This window comes from Falco punctatus (genome assembly GCF_963210335.1).
Source record: "Falco punctatus genome assembly, chromosome: 3".
Taxonomy (NCBI): Eukaryota; Metazoa; Chordata; class Aves; order Falconiformes; family Falconidae; genus Falco; species Falco punctatus.
In genome coordinates, this window is record NC_137582.1 from 107,897,859 (window position 1) to 107,914,586 (window position 16,728).

Genomic DNA, 16,728 nt, shown 5'->3' on the forward strand with positions numbered 1-16,728 from the left:
TCCTATAGGCATTCACCCTGTAGAAATAAGGCTTACAGGGGTTTTCCCCCTTTCCTGACAGAAGCAGTGTTTTTTAAAACCAACCAGTTGAATAGTTAAATGCCTGGCCAGTGCTTATCTACACAATTAAATATTGTTCCCTACCTGCAAAACAGAGGGGTTATACTTTTGTATTCTTTAATAACAGACAACAACTAGGATCAAATACCTCTGAACAAGTCTCAAAGCTGCTAAGTTAATTGCCAAAGCTAGTATTCTCGCCAATAAACTCAAATTCAGACCTACCCTTCACTTTCCTTTCTCCTCAGCAAACAGTAGAACCCCAGGACAGCACCATGACAGACACATGCATGTGCTCTCCCTAACACGATGCAGTGTCATTTCTCTCAAGACTACACAATTTCCACAAATACATTCATTATTAAATGAAAGAAAACCAGCAAAACACAGTAAATAATCCTTTCTGACTTACCACCACATGAAGACCACCTTGTAGCTTTTGTCCCCTCCTGGCTCCCAGGTGAGGCGAGGAGCCATTAGCCCTCACTGCTGCCCTGTGTAATCAGAAACCCCAAGGAGGGTCTCCCTGGCTCCCACCACACCTGAGCTCACTCTGGGCACTCAGTCTCCAGTTTCTAGTAGACACCCTGTTTGAAGACTTTTGCCCATCCCACGGCACTTTATTATAATCTCAACTCCAGTTCACACCAGTTCAATATCCAGCTCTACCACGTGCAAATCTCTCTCCTTGCCTACTCTGAACTTCAGCGTTCTATGCAGTCCATTTGTATCAGGCCCAAGAGTCCTCCCATGGAAACACATACTCCAATTCTCTCCCATTTCTTCAGAACCAAGTTTATCAGCTGCTCCTCAACGCAAGCAATCTGTTACTTTCAGCTAGCTTCCCCACTGCCCAAACAAAACCCTCTGCCTTCATAGCAGGCCTCTTCTAAGCAGCTCCCTGGTAAAGTGCCTTCTATTATTTACACATAAAACCCTACTAAATGAGAAAAATAACTCTAGTGTAAGGGTTCATATTGAATTCTAACACAATAAAGGTATTTTGCTTTCAGAACAGTTGTTTCAGTAAATTATTCATTCACATACTACCTTCTAATACAGCACTAGTGCAAATCCCATTTCTTGATGTGGAAAAACATGCAGTCAGGCACATTTAGTTGTTTATTGTTTTCCAGATCTCATTCCACAGCTGTTGCTCATACAAATAGCAGCACTGTCAGATCAGGTCTGGTTTAGCCACTGAGACTAAAAGTCTAGTAAGGCCCCACACACTCCATTTTGTAGTAGGCAGTTTCCAAGGCTTGATCTTTCGTATACAAAGATGGCTAGAGAGCTCAGTCACACTGCAAAATAGCAGAGAAGATACAAACGCTTAGTTCCCAGCACCAGCAGATCTTCTAAGGTAGAAGAGTGACACCATCTCAGCCACTATGTGACTAGTTTAACCACTCTAAATTAGACTAAACCCATCAAATTCCCTCCATCAGCCCGCCAAGAGAATTCGCAGAATTGGCTGAAGCGAATAGTTTAATATTCCACTGCAAAGCCACAAGGTCTCAATGATACCTCGCTTTTCCCTGTGTGACCAGGATTTCTGTTTAGTCTGAATTTTGCAAAATGGCATCACTGGCACAGAGGGGGAGAGAACAGCAGATGATGTTTCTGTGGCTTAAATATCAATAGCAGATAAATGAAGCCATTCCACTGACAAATTGCTGTCAGCAGAAAAAGAAAGAAGAGAAATGGGGCAGCTGCCGCTGCTAAAAACAATCAATCAAGAAAAAGCCTGTGTGAAGTTAAACCATTTCCATGCACCATACCTCACCTGCTCTCAAAGTATATTTAACTGTATTACATAAACAGAATAAAGCAGGGAATTAATATTCCTTTGCTCAGGATTAACATTTGTCATTTCGGCTCTACTGTGGAAGAACAGGCACACATCTTGAAATACTGGGGCACAGGGTGAGGAAATGCTAAAAATAGCTAGCCAGGCTATGCTTAAAGATAGTCCCATTGAACACTTTTATCTGTACAATCAACACTTGTCCTTTACAAACGCCAGCCCATTGATCTGTTTTGCCTAAAGTGAATTTTACATTCAATTTACACTGACTGTATTCTAGTTGTTACAGTGAGGGGAATGTTGCCTTTCCTTTTAAGTCGTAGGAGCCATACTTTCAGTGGTTGTCATGCTGGCTTACTAGCTATTCTCTCACCTTGTTAAAGGATGCAGGCCTAAAAGAAGCACCAGCATATTTATTAATATTCAGCAACAGTAGTTTTGTGCAAACCCTCCTGAGAAGTTTGACCCCAAAATTCTGGTTTCCTAAAAAATTGGCAATCTCAGAACAGATCCTAAAGATAGAAGAAATTGTAGAGAAGTTACACATCTGATGTTTTCAGGTTCATTTTGTGTGAGTATGGCAGTACCTAATAGCTTTAGTGGATACAAAAGCCTCTGGGCCAGCTGCTGCATGAAACAGTCAAAGGTGGGCTCTTGCTTAGCTGAGGAAGAGCCCAAGAGATAACTGGACAAAAGCCAAGATCCTCACTCAGAACTGTGACAGAAGAACACCTAGTGATCCTTCTGAGACTGTCCATGGCAGTGGAGTGACTCAGTCTCAAGGCCATGCCGTCTTCATGCTATAAAAGACATCACCAGTAGGAGAAATGCATCATAGCAAACAAGAAAATGAAATGCACAGGCACCACCACTTCTCCCTTAGGGGGAAAGGCAGTACCTCTACGATTAGCAGTTTGCATATACTGGACTATCATCTGGACTGCAAGGAGGATGCGCTAGGAAAACACTGGCTCCACAGCCAAGATGATCAGCAAGATGATCAGCATCCCATATGCTTCCAAAGGGGGAGATGCTATTTAAAAAACCCTGCAGGGTTTTATTCTCTTTTCTTTGTTACAAAATCTAAATGTTTTGGGTTTAAGTACAAACACTGGGACTGAATGCCCTTTGTTGTTACACCTGAACGCTGTGAAGTCCTCTGTAGTTTTGAGGCTAAACAGACAAAAAGTACCGCCTACTTACAGATCCAGGACACCGTAATGCAATCTCAGACAGAAGGCAACTCTCCTTAATTTTAATCATAGATGGGATTCAAAAAATCCACAGCTTCAACATGGCTGAAGTCTCAAGAAATATACTAATCAGAGAACTTCTTTCAGTTGGGCACGAAGGCATGCACGAAAAGCTTGTCATCTTCTAAAGCTACCAAATCAGAACTGAGTTGGCCTTGAACCTTCATTTCTCACTTCACTCAGCTTCAACCCACCTGTGATGACAACAGACATAGAAAAGTGAACCTCCTTCCAACACCAAGCACTCATCTGCATAGCCTCAATCCAAACTGGTTTTGTCGCCAAGTGCCATGGACCAAAAGGGGATTTTTGTCAGTGATAAGTAACAAAATTAGTGTTAACAGAAAGTGACAGTATCAGCCACACAATCTACCCAGAGCATAGATAAAGCACTGTATTTTTAATGAATCAGCTCTGCGCTAACTAATGGACTAGACCCATGAAATAAACTGGATTGCACAGTAGGTCAATATTTGCTTTAAACCATACAAATGCAAACACAACCTTTGGGAAACACCACCAGGAAGCCAAAAATAAACAGCTGTCACAGGCTTCCAGTAAGGGAAGTTAAGGTATACCACAGCGTACTGTTTGGGCTGGGAAAGACTTAATTTTATTCATAGTAGCTCATATGGTGCTGATTTGGATTTGTGACCAAAACTGTTGATAACACACTGATGTTTTAGCTATTACTGAAGAATGCTTACACAGTATCAAAGCATTTTCTGTTTCTCACACTGCCCTGCCAGTGAGTAGGCTGGGGGTGCGCAAGAATTTGAGAAGTAACACAGCCACGGTAGCTGATCCCAGAGACAGCAAATATGACATTGTGCTCAGCAATAAAAGCTGGGGGAAAGAAATAGGAAGGGGCGACATCTGGAGTAATGGTGTTTGCCTTTCCAAGCAACCGCTACACCTGATGAAGTCCTGCTTTCTCAATTTTACCCTTCCAGTTCTCTTCCCTATCCCACTGGAGCAGAAGCGAGGAAGCAGCTGTGTTGTGCTTAGCTACCTACACCAGGGTTAACCCATAACACACAGAAAGGTGGAACATCCTTTGCTAGGTCAGGGGTGTTCAAAATTCAGATTTACAAGTCAACATCAGTCAAAGCCTACAAAAGAATAAGCTCCCTCTACCAGCTTCTACTGAACACAAAACCTCCAGGCTTTAAATTGGTGAGATCAGTGCTCATCACTGGGGAATTAAGAGTGATTAGAAGTTAAAGTTCAGACTGGGCATCTAGTGGATCTCTCTTATTACATCCCACAAGATAATTGCTCATGAGCCCAATGAAATTTCCTTCTGGCATCTGATGAACTGTATTCTCTCCAGGAGGTAGAAAAACAGCTCCAGCCATTTGCTTTAATTGGACCTGACAGTTTGCAGATTGCTGCCTCAAGCCTTGAAAAGCTCAGTAGCTGGGGCTGGTGAGAATCCATTTTTTCCTAAATAGCAGATTTCAGCGTTAAATTTACACTGCACTACAGCAACACACACACACACACCCTGCCCAAAAACACACACATCCCAGGTGATGCTGGTTTTGGTTTTTTTTAAAAAAGGTGATTATTTGCTAAGTTTTAATTAACGTAATTTTCACTTTACATAGACAAAAAATGGGAGAATCATATTTTAACTTTCCCATACCCTCTGTGGAAGATCCCTGTAGCATAAGAAAAATAAACAAAAACTCTATAGCATTGCATTGAGTGACTCTCCTTCCCTCTCCGGTCAAGAATCACCATCACTCTTCTGGCTATTGGCATCTAGGGGTCAACAATCAACCACCTGGCATCCCTTGCAGCGGCTAGCAGGTCTTTTTGTGCCCATTCAGAACACTGACAAAAGTCACAATGTAAAAGAGAAAACAGTTTAATGAAGTCAAATGCAACCCATCCAGGGAAGCTAGAAAACCTCCATTACTTGAAGAACAAGTTCAACACACCTATCAGGAATGGTTTCAGTGTAGTTTATCATGCCTTGTAGAAAAGAATGGACAAGGTGGCCTCATCAAAATCCCTTCCATACCTATTTTCAGTCACCTAGAAATGGAAGACCGCACAGAAACATATTCCAACAACAAGAAATCTGTCTTGGCAGGAGATTTCAACTCTGCTCTAACTTAGACATTGCTCTAATACATTTCTCAGAGCCATGACCACCTGGCCCAGAGCTGACAGTGTTGAGCCCTAGGCAAAGCTCAGGTCCACAACTCTCTCACACCAGCTATCAACTCCTATTTACCATGGAAATCTGAGTTAAATCACTTAAAAGTTCATAATCTTCCAACCCATTTAGGCAATTGCCTTGCCTGAATGCAAAGACAGTAAGCTTCCCCACACATCATTCAAAATCAGAAGACTAACATTACTGCAGGAGTAAAAAAATCACAAGCAATTAACACTGACGTCCTGGTAGACATGTGTTTGCATAGTGTGTTGGATAAAACACAGTACCGTGGTTCTGTGATATGGCTCTTTGTAGGTATTTAGACTCTGGCTCCCTCAGCAGAGGTGATACAATAGGATTACAAATCATCCCAGTTAGAAACAGAACTTTCTCCAAATTTTCAAAGTGAGAAGTAGCTACTCCAGACTCTAGCACAGAGCAAGTATAAAACCTGCTGAATCTCTGCTGAGCCTTGATAGCTCATCCTACCAACTTTCAGATTCCCCTTCAGGCTTTCAGAAGGGTAAACATTGCACTCCTGTCAGTTTTCAGCCTGGAACTTGCCCTTTCTGTGCTCTGAACGCAGATCAAAAGGTTTAAGTCTAATCTACCCTGACATGCCTTTGGCTAGAGACATCAGCTGTGTAGGAGCAGAATGAATCGAGTAGTTAGCTGTTGCTTTCCTCCCCAGTACTAAATGAAGGTTAGAGGGTCAGCACATACACCAATTCACTTAGAAGTTTGTACAGTTTAGAAGTACAGATGTTATCTTTCAGCTTTGGATAGCAGAGTACTTTAAAGAATGCAAGAACACTTCACAGATGGGAAGTGGAGCCATAGTTATATATGGAATTGGTGGCAGAGCCAGGAACAAAGCTCACATATCCTAGCTCCAAGTTCTGTTCTCCACAGCCTGGCCCACACTAGTACCAGAGGGAGGACAAAAAAGAAAAAAGTATCAAGCCATGATCCAGCATGCATCCTTGCATTCCTTGGGGTCACCTCAAGGAATGAGGATTGAGATCTAAGATCAAGCCATTTACCGTCCTGCTAGTACACACCTAACTTCATTTTCCATGTACAGCCAGTCCAAATGCTAGAAGACTTGTTCTGTACTGTGGCAGTGTGATCACCCTGCCCCATCCTGACCTTTATTTCTGTAACAATGCACCACCAATGGTGGCGACCATGAACGCGTCTGGTCCACGATGGCAGTATTCCACTCAAATTAGCTTTGGGTGTTTGACCTGAGATCTCACAAAACAGGTAACTGATGTCTTCTAACAATCAACCTGACTGAGTGACACCTGGGGTGAGGTGGGTGGCCCTCGCAGCCCAGTGTTCCTCCAGTAAGAGCTAGGAAGACTCCTGTACACCTGTACCAAATCCCCCACCCCATGCTGAACCATCAGGCCCCACTGACCTCTAAGGGTCAATTGGCACTTAGTAATTGACTTAGTCCCACCTTGTCATGCCTATAAATCTGGCATTTAGAATCTCTATTGTGAAGATGAGAACTCCAACCACTGGATGGGTCTGGACCTCTTTCCTCCACAAGCAGTGATGCCCCTTTGGTAAGATTTGCACCTCTGACTACATCAGATGTTACCCAGGAAAGTATTAATTAAAGCACTGAATTAACTCTAGCTCAATTGTTGCAGTAAGTGTATTTATCAATGGCAATTCCAAATTTGTTGTATCTGTCGCCTTAATAAATCAACTATTTTTTTCAACTTTGAAAAACTGTTCCAGTGAAAGTCCTTAAACTGGAGTCTGACAGGCAAACGTTGACTCTGAGCAGCTGTACATACAATCCTTTAGATTTAAACCTGTTGACCAAGCTCGAGACAAGGATTGGATCGAGTTGTCTCTGAGAAGTTTAGACGGCAAGGGGATCCTTTTCCATTGTGACTCAACGGGAAGGTTGTCTTCCCCTGGCCACTCATCAGACTCTTACGCCTTAATACACAACATATTCTTGGAAATTTCAAATACATTTCTCATTACAGAGGGAGCAGAAATATGTAAATTATTTAAGTCTCCCAAGAAACAACAGATTCTACTCTCTCTCTTTGCTCAAGGAGAGAAGAGCATCCAACTGTATTTCTCTAAGCAAAGCTTCTAGTGAGAGTGTACTGAAAGTTGCACTGCTCTCCTCCGAGTGCACTGTATTACAACACCCTGGCACCTCTATAAATGCCCTTGATAAGCCATGAATCAGAATCCTTGAAAAACAACTAGGACTCAAATTGTCTGTTCACAGAACTTCGCATTCTATTCCTGGATCCCTGGAAAACAGCAACTCAAAATGAAAGGGCATGATCAGTACGGTCGCACGTTCAGCACGACCCTGAAATCTGTCAGGGCCCTGGAGCAGTTCCGTATCAGAAATTATGAGCAAGGCAAACATTTGATGGGAACAGGCAGGCAGGGGCAGCATGACCTAGTAGAGCTTAATTATCAAGTTGGAGAAAGTCTTCAACTTCAGCAAAACCACAGGCAATCAAGATCAGTCTCTGCAAGCAACCTACACTAATGCCACACCAATACAAGGCAGGAGATGAGCCTGTTTCAGAGATAACTGCCACAGCTCTGAACAGCCCATGGTGGTCATATAGCCACACACTTGTTGATCAAGGTAGCTTAGAAAGCTGTGAACATACCCCTTTCCAAGTCAAAATAGAAGGAGACAATTGCAACCACATATTTGTACACACTTCCATAGTTTATGCAACTTCCAAGGCATTTGTCAAAGTTTTAGCAGAAAGAGGCTATGCATGGCCTCCCAATTCTTCCAAACAATCCCAGCAGTGGATTAGCAGCCACCGCAATCCAAAGCAGGAAAATAATAGATTCTTTATATGCTAATTTGGCATGGGATTTTCACAGTCACAGAGCTTCAAACATGCATTCAAAATAAATGTCAAAACATGAAGCTATACAGCAATATCATAATAAGCACAGAATTAAGCCAACCCAAATATCATACAATTATGAACATTCTTCTCATGTCAGTGACTCTTGAGACGTATGCTGTGCAGAGAGAAAGGGATGGGAAACACATTTACCTTTTTGAAGTCTAAAAATTACACAAGAAAACAGAACCAGTGGTGACTTTGCTAAATGACAACTAGGTTAACTGTTAATATGTTGCAGGCACACTTGCCAGTCCGAAATAAATTCATGTCCTTCCACCACAGAAAAAGACAAGATTAGAAAACAGGCATAAGACACCAAAGATACATCAGTGACAGAGCTGGGACAACACAAGTTACCTGACACCCAATCTACTGCCCTGTTAGCTGGCTGCCTTAAGGAAGAACTTCTTGAAGGGAACCATCATCCACCCAATGGAACTTAGCTGCTCCAGACACAAACCTAGATGCCCATAACTCAGAGCAGAAAGCAAAGCTCAAAATAGGGCAAGAAATTCTCTAGCTCTACCAAGGTTATCGATGCTTTCTCTTTCTGACTTTCTGCTATCAACATGACACACAACATCATTCCAATCACAACAACATGAGTAATGGCAGTTATTCACAGTAATGGCATCCCTTGACAATTCACTCATCTAGATCCCGAAACAGTGGACAAAAAATTCAACAGGTAATCAGCTAGGAGGAAGGTCTTAGAAGGATAACAACTGCATTGTTCTTCATAGGAAGTAGTTTTAGGAAACCAAGGAGCTGTTAAACAGGGAAGAAACAGGAACGGTACCCCATTTGAGCCCAATAAATTCCTCCTAAGGCAACAAAGAAGTGCAGTGGATGTAATGAGGTTCTTAGCCAAAAAGAAAGAAGGTTAAGTAGTAAAGCCAAGCTCAAACGACCTCCATGAAGGTGAGCCAGAGCTCCCCTGTTTCTAAGTGAGGTAGAAATTAGAGTTTGTTACAACCAGAAAGTTAAGTTCGGGCATTGTCTGCAGGGAAATCAGAACAAACATATGTAATGCTTCCAGTGCACCTGTACCATCTTTTCTGTAGGTTTAAGTCTGACCCGTGTTTTCATGACTCTTTCTCAGTTCAGGAAGAACGCAAATATCACAGAAACACAGGAGACAAAAAGCCACGTGTGCCTCAGTTCCGAGTTATATTCAGCATATGACACAGTGATACAAAATGCCCGGTAGGAATCACTGCCAACGTTTCAGTGCTCGGCTCTCACCTTAGCAATGACTTACCTGCAGTACCAGTTTCCGAACAGGAAAACAGAATGCATGTTCACATCCTGCAGGGCAGCCAGCACTCACCGCCCAGGAGAAAAGAAATGAAAAAGGAGCAGGAGCAAGCAGAGGTGCCCCACTACAGACTGAACTGTGGCTAAACGTGGCAGAAAGAAAACTGGGAGCTCAGAGCAGACTTATTCCAGGCTTAGCCCAGGGAAGAAAAAGAGGAAAAAACAGGCACGTACCTGAGAGAGCTGAGAAAGAAGAAAATTCAGACGACCCCTCAGAAAGCCGCTGTCCTTAGCCAAGGGCTGGGCTTGCTTCCTTCCCTCATTCATTCTCGGCACAGCAGTCCCAGCAGCCGACCTGCCACAGTGGCCTGGGGAGCGGGGAGAAAGCACGAGAAGCAGCTCCGGTGGGCGCCACGGCCCACGGCCCCCTGCCGCCCCCCCCAGACTTCCGCCGCCCCCCCAGACCCCCCCCGCACCAGACACGGGCCCGGCGCCGGCTCCCGCAATCCCGGCGACACGGGCGGCCTCAAGCCCGGCCGCAGCCGCCCCCCCGCCAGCAGCGGCACCGCGGGGCCGCACCCCCCCCGCCCCAGGATCCCGGCCGCCCCCGCCCAGCCCTGACCGGCAGCCGCCCGCCCCCGCCAGCCCCCCGCCGCGCGCCCCCCCCCCCCACCCCGCCCCGAACCACCCAGGCCGTGAGGCGGCCTCGCACCCCCCGCCCCCGAGGCGCCGCCGCCCCGGCCACCTCAGAGCCCTACCGAGGCTCCCCCTCTCACCCCCGGGGAGGCAGCCGAGGAGCCGGGCCGCGGCCGGCAGCCCCGCGGGTGCTGCAGCGGCGCCGCTCGATCCCGCTCCCCCGGGGCCGCCCGCGCGCCCCGCCCGGCCCCTCACGGCCGGCTGACAGCCGCCGGGGCATGCTGGGAGAGGTAGTTTCCCGCCCTGCCCGCGCGCCGCCCGCCGCCGCCTACAAGTCCCGGGAGGCCGCGAAAGGCCCTGCGGCCCCGGCCCCGGCGCGGCCGCCCTGACTCCGGGGCAAGGCCCCGGGTTGGGCCCTGGAGACTCCTGCGTTCCGCCGGGGCACGACCCCTGCTCTCCGGGCGCGGCCCGCCTGCCCGCGCTGCCTGAGGCGGGCCGGGGCTGCCTGAGGCGGGCCGGGGCGGCCTCGGCGCCGTGCTGCCGGCTCGCCTGGCGCCTTCCTGGTGTCGGGGTGGTAAATTGCGTTTTGGGATTGCTACCGAAAACCCAGAGGCAAAACTCTCCGATACCTGGTTTGGAGCGTTAGAAAGCAGGAATTCTCTGGTTTCAGCACTGGACGCATGGGGGATAAGTTCTGCCCAACACACATCCCAACTTTGTTCACTGTTTATCTAGATGACCGATCTATACGTATTAATGACATTTCTGAGAAACTACCGGCATATTCCTTCCATTCCATGAACTACTTATCATATCTGCACTCTTACTACACATGTGTGACCTAATGGGTCAGGGGTCCTCTGGTGGTCCTTTGGGACACCTTCATCCCTTTCTTCATCCTCCTTCTTGTCATCTTCCTCTTCGTCTTTGCATCCTTTTCATGACCTTTTCTCCTGGCCCTGTTTCAGCACTCTGGGCTCATGTCTTGGTTTTGGACAGGTTCTTATCTACTACTAGCTACTATAGTAGCTAAACTATACAATGCAGCGTTCTACTGGTAGCTAAACTACATAATGCAGTATTGTAGGGCTTGGCAATGCCATGGATACGTAGTTCCAACATCTACAATTAAGCACACCGGTAAAATTCCTTCAGTATCGGGATTGTTTCCTATTTGCGCAGCCAAAATGGCCATCGAAACCCATGGGAGCAGCTGACCATGAAAGCATGCAGGATCCACGCCGGGACACTTTTTTTAAAATGTTTGAGTGTTTGATTTTTGGGGTGATTTTAGGATAACCTAGTCCAAGGGAGTCTTGGGGGTTCAGCAGAGCTCATTGCCAGGCACCGTGGCTCTGAAGGCTGCTACCCTCCACCTGCCAGCCAGCCTTCCGCTGGGGATGTCTGATTTGCAATATCACAGCTCAGATATTGTCTGCCTGGGATCATTGGTGGCTTCGGTGTGTGAATCAGAATACGTGAGTCTAAAAGCATAGGGTATTACTGCTTTTATAATGACTTGCTCTTCAAAGCAGTTCAGTAAGAAGCAGAGGCCACATGAGTTTGTATCATCTCTCTGCTGGTGATACCAATGACTCTGAGTGAATCTCTTGTGTCTGGGGTGGAACTTGCTCTACTGACTTTACCCTTCTGAGGTCAGAGACACCTTGTCAACACTGTTCAAGCTTACCCGTCCCGTTCTCTTGCTCGGTGGCATGTCAAGCATGGCTCTGTTGAAGCTAGCAGACTGGAATTTTGTTTTACATTTAGTCATCTGCTAATGTGTACTGCCATAGTAGAAGAAGGGTTAAAAGAGTGGCCTGCACTGACAGCGAGGAACAGCGTTCACAGCAGTAAAACTGAGTAATATGTTTGTGCCAAACCCAGAAGGCCTGCAGTGTGATAAGAGCACAGAACAGAATTTACCAGTGTAAGACCCTACACTCAAAACAGCAATATGGCAGCAAGGTCATGAAAATATCACATGCCATTCCCATCAGGAATACTGTCTAGAGCCCTAAAACTCAAAAGGAGGAAACAAAACCACCAGGCAGCAGAGTTGCCTGGGGCTTATGAAGAGAGCAAAACTCTGAGACAAAGTGTGTCACAGCATAGTAGCAGTTACTGTAACTTTTACGCCTACGGGTACAAAGGACCTGTCCAAAACCAATCTTGTCATTGCCATTTGATAAAAGCCAAATAGGAGCAGTCAGTGTCCCTTGTCCTCTGTGTTACGTAAAGGTGATGTTGCCCAGGCCACTTAAACACACACGTTGGGGTGACTGTGAAAACATGAACGTGAAAATGAGTGAATGGAATTCACTTGGTTTTGCCCAGAATTGCAGTGCGCTTTACCCTTTGGCCAGAAGATGGAGAGTAAGTGCTGTTAAGTATTTGGGAATGTGGTAAGTGGTTCTAAGTGTGCACTGTGCTCCCTCCCTCAGCTTGCTTTTTTACCAGGCAGAATTATATGTTAATATAAACGTACGAATACATTAGAGACAGGTGAGCACAGCCAACATCCATTTCTGAAAAGATCCCTTCACATGTAGAGCAGCTCCTTTTGTGCTCACTCAACAAATATCAAGATTACTTAGGCTTTACTTTTGCCTGTGCTTGTAAACTCGAGCTTACATGCCCAGACTCTAAGATATGTGAGGATTTTTTTTCCTGCTAATCTTTCTTTAAAAAAAAAAATTGGAAAACTGTGTTAGATTGCCTGTGAAGTCATCTCAGGCAGACACGAAGTCATACAGCATCTGCAGTTTAGACCATGGCCAAGACAGAAACTTTATGGTGATTATTGTGGTAAGATTTTGCCCTTGTTTGTATATAAGCACTTTGGAGAAGTGGTATTTTGGTTGTGCTTAACACCAAAGATACTGCAAATGGCAAACCTCTGGTGTGTAAAAAAGCTTGAACTCCAATGAATCTTTTCAAGTGGGGCAACATTTGTGGAAAGGAATGAACCAACCTGAGATGTATAACCCAGAGGCAGTCTGCAGGACCTCAAGAGTTCTCCTTTTGAGGTTTCCAACCACAAGACATAGGAAGTGCTTTGTCTAAGGGAAGAAAGGTCTTGAGAGAACAAGACAACTCTCCTCATGCACAAGGCTGATACTGAGAGGAAAGAAAGACTTTGTTTTGCGTGCTTAGGGAGTAGGCCAAAAAGTAATGGGTCAAAATGCAGCGATGGAAACTCAGGTTAGATGTTGGGGAAAACTCTAGGGATACTGAAATGCTGCAGGAGACTGGCAAGGGGCTATGAAATCTCTGCCTGAACAGGCATTAGGAACTGGATAGGCAAACACTGCTGAAATGAGAGGGCAGAACTGATACTGCTTGGTACAGGGCATGGTTTGGAGGGCTTCTTGAGACCTCTTCTAATCCTGTATTGCTATAATCCTTTGATCCTACATTTCTACACACGCATCCTCTGGCATCTAGTAAACTGGAGTTCATCTCAGTCTCCTGGTCAGCGAGGACATTATAGCACTTACTGCGACGGGCTGGAGTTGCATAGCTCCAGATATGGGAGAGAAACCTCTGCTCTTACATGGCCTCATCCTGGTTTTCCAAACCTACTAGGAATCCTTCTCAGCCCACTGGATGCCGCTGTTTCACAGAAATATTCATGGACTATTTCTGCAGGCTTCTGCTCTAGGCACCTTCCCTGTCAGCTGTGGAAGGCCAGCCACTTCAGGGTCAGCCGAGCTATATGGATTTAGCCCTATTAACCAGCTTTTCTTTTTTTACAAAGCAAGTATCCTTAACATTTTGTAGCTTACTGACACAACACATGTGAACCTTGGGCCATGAGAGTAGACGCTGATGTGATGGCAATATCATCAGCAGAAATCTAGTGGTGTTCTTTTGAAGGTGATTGAACAGTACGTGGAAAAAAATGTATCAGTTGCTGAGGGGAAAACAGGTTGTCCAACATGGGTCTTCAGGTCATATATAGAAGTGCATTTTCCCCAACAGCTATGTCCTGCAGGGCCTATTTTGCATGCTTATTACGGGAATTTGTATGTAGAAATACTGGTTCAGAGAATCCTCTCCTTAAAAGCAAAGCCTGGAAATGGCAGCTTTCCCTGGCTCACACGTTGCAAATGTGCATTGATGTTACAATCATACCTTGTGGCACTGCCTTCAGAGGCAATGACCTGGATAGAAGAGAAAGGATATGTGTGGCTTTCACTTTTGAAAGAAAATTCAATATTTCTAGCTCAGCTGAGTATCAGAACAAGCCAGAAAGTGACCTACATCCAATACTCAGCTTTGGGAATTAACTTTGAGAAAGTTCAGTTCCATATCTAGGTCCCTTCTCTGAAACAAATGGAACTGCAGCCTAATAGAATCCAAACCCAAGGGGAGTCCCTCTTTTTTCCTTTCCAACAATTTTTAGTGCTGAATAACAACTATCCTGATTTTTTAATCCACATTTCTTATTGGAAAAAAAATATGACTCTCAGTTAATGCAATCCTTAGGGTTTGAATTGTTCAGATTCTAACAACTGAACTGTCTTCCTGATGTCTTGAGCCATTCATTGGCCTTTCAGGAGGTGGTCTAAACAACAGGAGAGTTAAAATAAGCAAGGAGTTGTGGCAAAGCTACTGTGATTGTGATATGACAGATATATATGTTAAAAGGCCTGTGTCCATCTGGGGACACCATCCGAATCCAACAAACATAAGGTAACTGATAAATAATAGGCAAAGCGTGGGTTCAGCTTTGAGTAACCTACAGCAGTGTGAATCTGACACTTTTGAATTTGGTGATTTTTTCCCCTGAGCCATCTTACGTGTGTTTGCACAGTCTCCTGAGTCACTCAGCTGATAATCCTTTGCCCTCTTGCTTTTAGCAGCCCAGTCAGTCAGTGTGATAAAAAGTACTAGAGACAGCTTGGATCATCATACATCAATTTGAAATCTCAGGGGAAACTTTAAAACACTTGCTAACAAATATCTGCAAAGCATATGTCGAATGGAGCCTGCCATCAATAAGGCAAATGGCAAATAAATATAATGGTGTCATGTATTCAGCGTGGGGGCTGCAGCTGTGCAATGGTGCTGGCAGTGGTGTCCAGAGAAGCACTGTTCTCTGCTTCTGAATTTCATCCAGTTCCCTGGAGACCTAGAAGAAGCAGCCTCTGTCTCGGTTTCATCTGCAGAATGAGATGAAGGGCATTTACCCTCTTATCCCATCCACTTCACTGCACAAACTTTGTTTGCATCAGGATCTGATCCCGCCACACTGCTGTGAATGACTGAGTACTGCGCTCCCCCTGGAAATGTGCCAGCAATGCCAGTAAACAAGCCAGAAGGCTGTGTAGCCCTCCAGAAATCCTGGGTAGACATGTGTAGCTTATGGTAGACATGGTCAGATAAATTCTTAACATTTTTGTCATGTACTCCTGAGACCTGTTACCATATGGATTCATAAAGGGAGTGCACGGCAGCAATGAGAAAGCACACTGTCCTTGGAAGCTGCAGAAAATAGCAGCGCTGAGCTGTGCCAAGCTGTAGTCTTCCTGCATTTGTGTCCCAAGTGTGGTGTTAATGAGCAACAAAGAGTAGAGACCAGGTAGTCATAGATGTGTATAAGGAAAACTGAATTTGGCGGTGGAGAATAGCCGTTTAGTGACAAGCGCTGAGGTCGGCTTGTACAAATCCAGCCTGGCTGTGTGGAGGATTAGCTATTTTAGGGAAAGGTTAAGTCATTTTTACCCAGGTCACCTCCATCTATTCCCATCTAATGAAATATAGTGAAAGATTCAAACCAGAATCTCATTACTAGTTACTGCTCCTTTTAAGTCTTTTAATCCACTGTGGCTTCCTAAGAGAAGCAGAGATCCTGCTACTGCTTGCTGTCTTGGAAGTTCCTCAGCCTGCTTCACCACCTTAAATTAATCTGGGTTTGGTTCTTAGTTTGCAGTATTTCAACTACAAGTATTTCAACTACTTGTTTGGCTGCTCATGGATTCATACAATTACTAGAGGGATGGCTAACTAACTCTGTTGTGAACTGAAACCTTCCCAACTCTTGCCAATCCACATACAGTCTGCATTTCTAGGTCTCCTTGATTCATGAATCTGTCTCTTGAGAGAGCCATCTCTTGGTCCCACAGAAATCCTGGTAGGAGAGGGGGAGTTGTGGAGGTACTGCGCATCACACCCTGGGCTGCATGCTCTGCTGCTTCTGGACACGGGCATCGGAAAAGCCAGCCGTGCTGGTGTGCGTCCGTGGCATAGCGCGGCAGACTTGATATTCCTTCAGTGTCACTCCGAAGAAGAAGCAAGCCAGCCGATCTACATCGTGCACCAGCTGGTTTATATCCCAAAGCTGGGATCCAGTCTCCTTTCCCATTTCTATGCAGGGATAAACCATGCAACAGTTTTAATAATTGAACGTCTCTTGTCTGATGGTGTTATCACACATACAAGTTCTTTCCTTTTCCCCTTCTTTTCTCCTTCAATGTAGTCTAGCCTTATTTCCATTTTCAACTATTACAGAGACACACATTTTAATGCAATGACTATTTGCACAGGCAACATTTGAACAAGTACTTTACTGCCCTGTGTGACTCAAATAGCTAACGGGTCAGGAAAATATTGGCAAGCATT

General features: G+C 45.2%; 1 protein-coding gene across 1 annotated transcript in view; it reads right to left on the minus strand.

Annotated features, from left to right (window-relative positions):
* The window catches only part of LOC308061405 (E3 ubiquitin-protein ligase MIB2-like), a 77,395-nt gene extending 66,543 nt beyond the window's left edge, over nucleotides 1-10,852 (minus strand). Inside the window, 2 exon segments of the mRNA XM_080381329.1 lie at nucleotides 9,700-9,833; nucleotides 10,731-10,852. The gene's annotated coding sequence lies outside the window, so the exon portion shown is untranslated.
* Nucleotides 10,853-16,728: the final 5,876 nt, after the last annotated feature.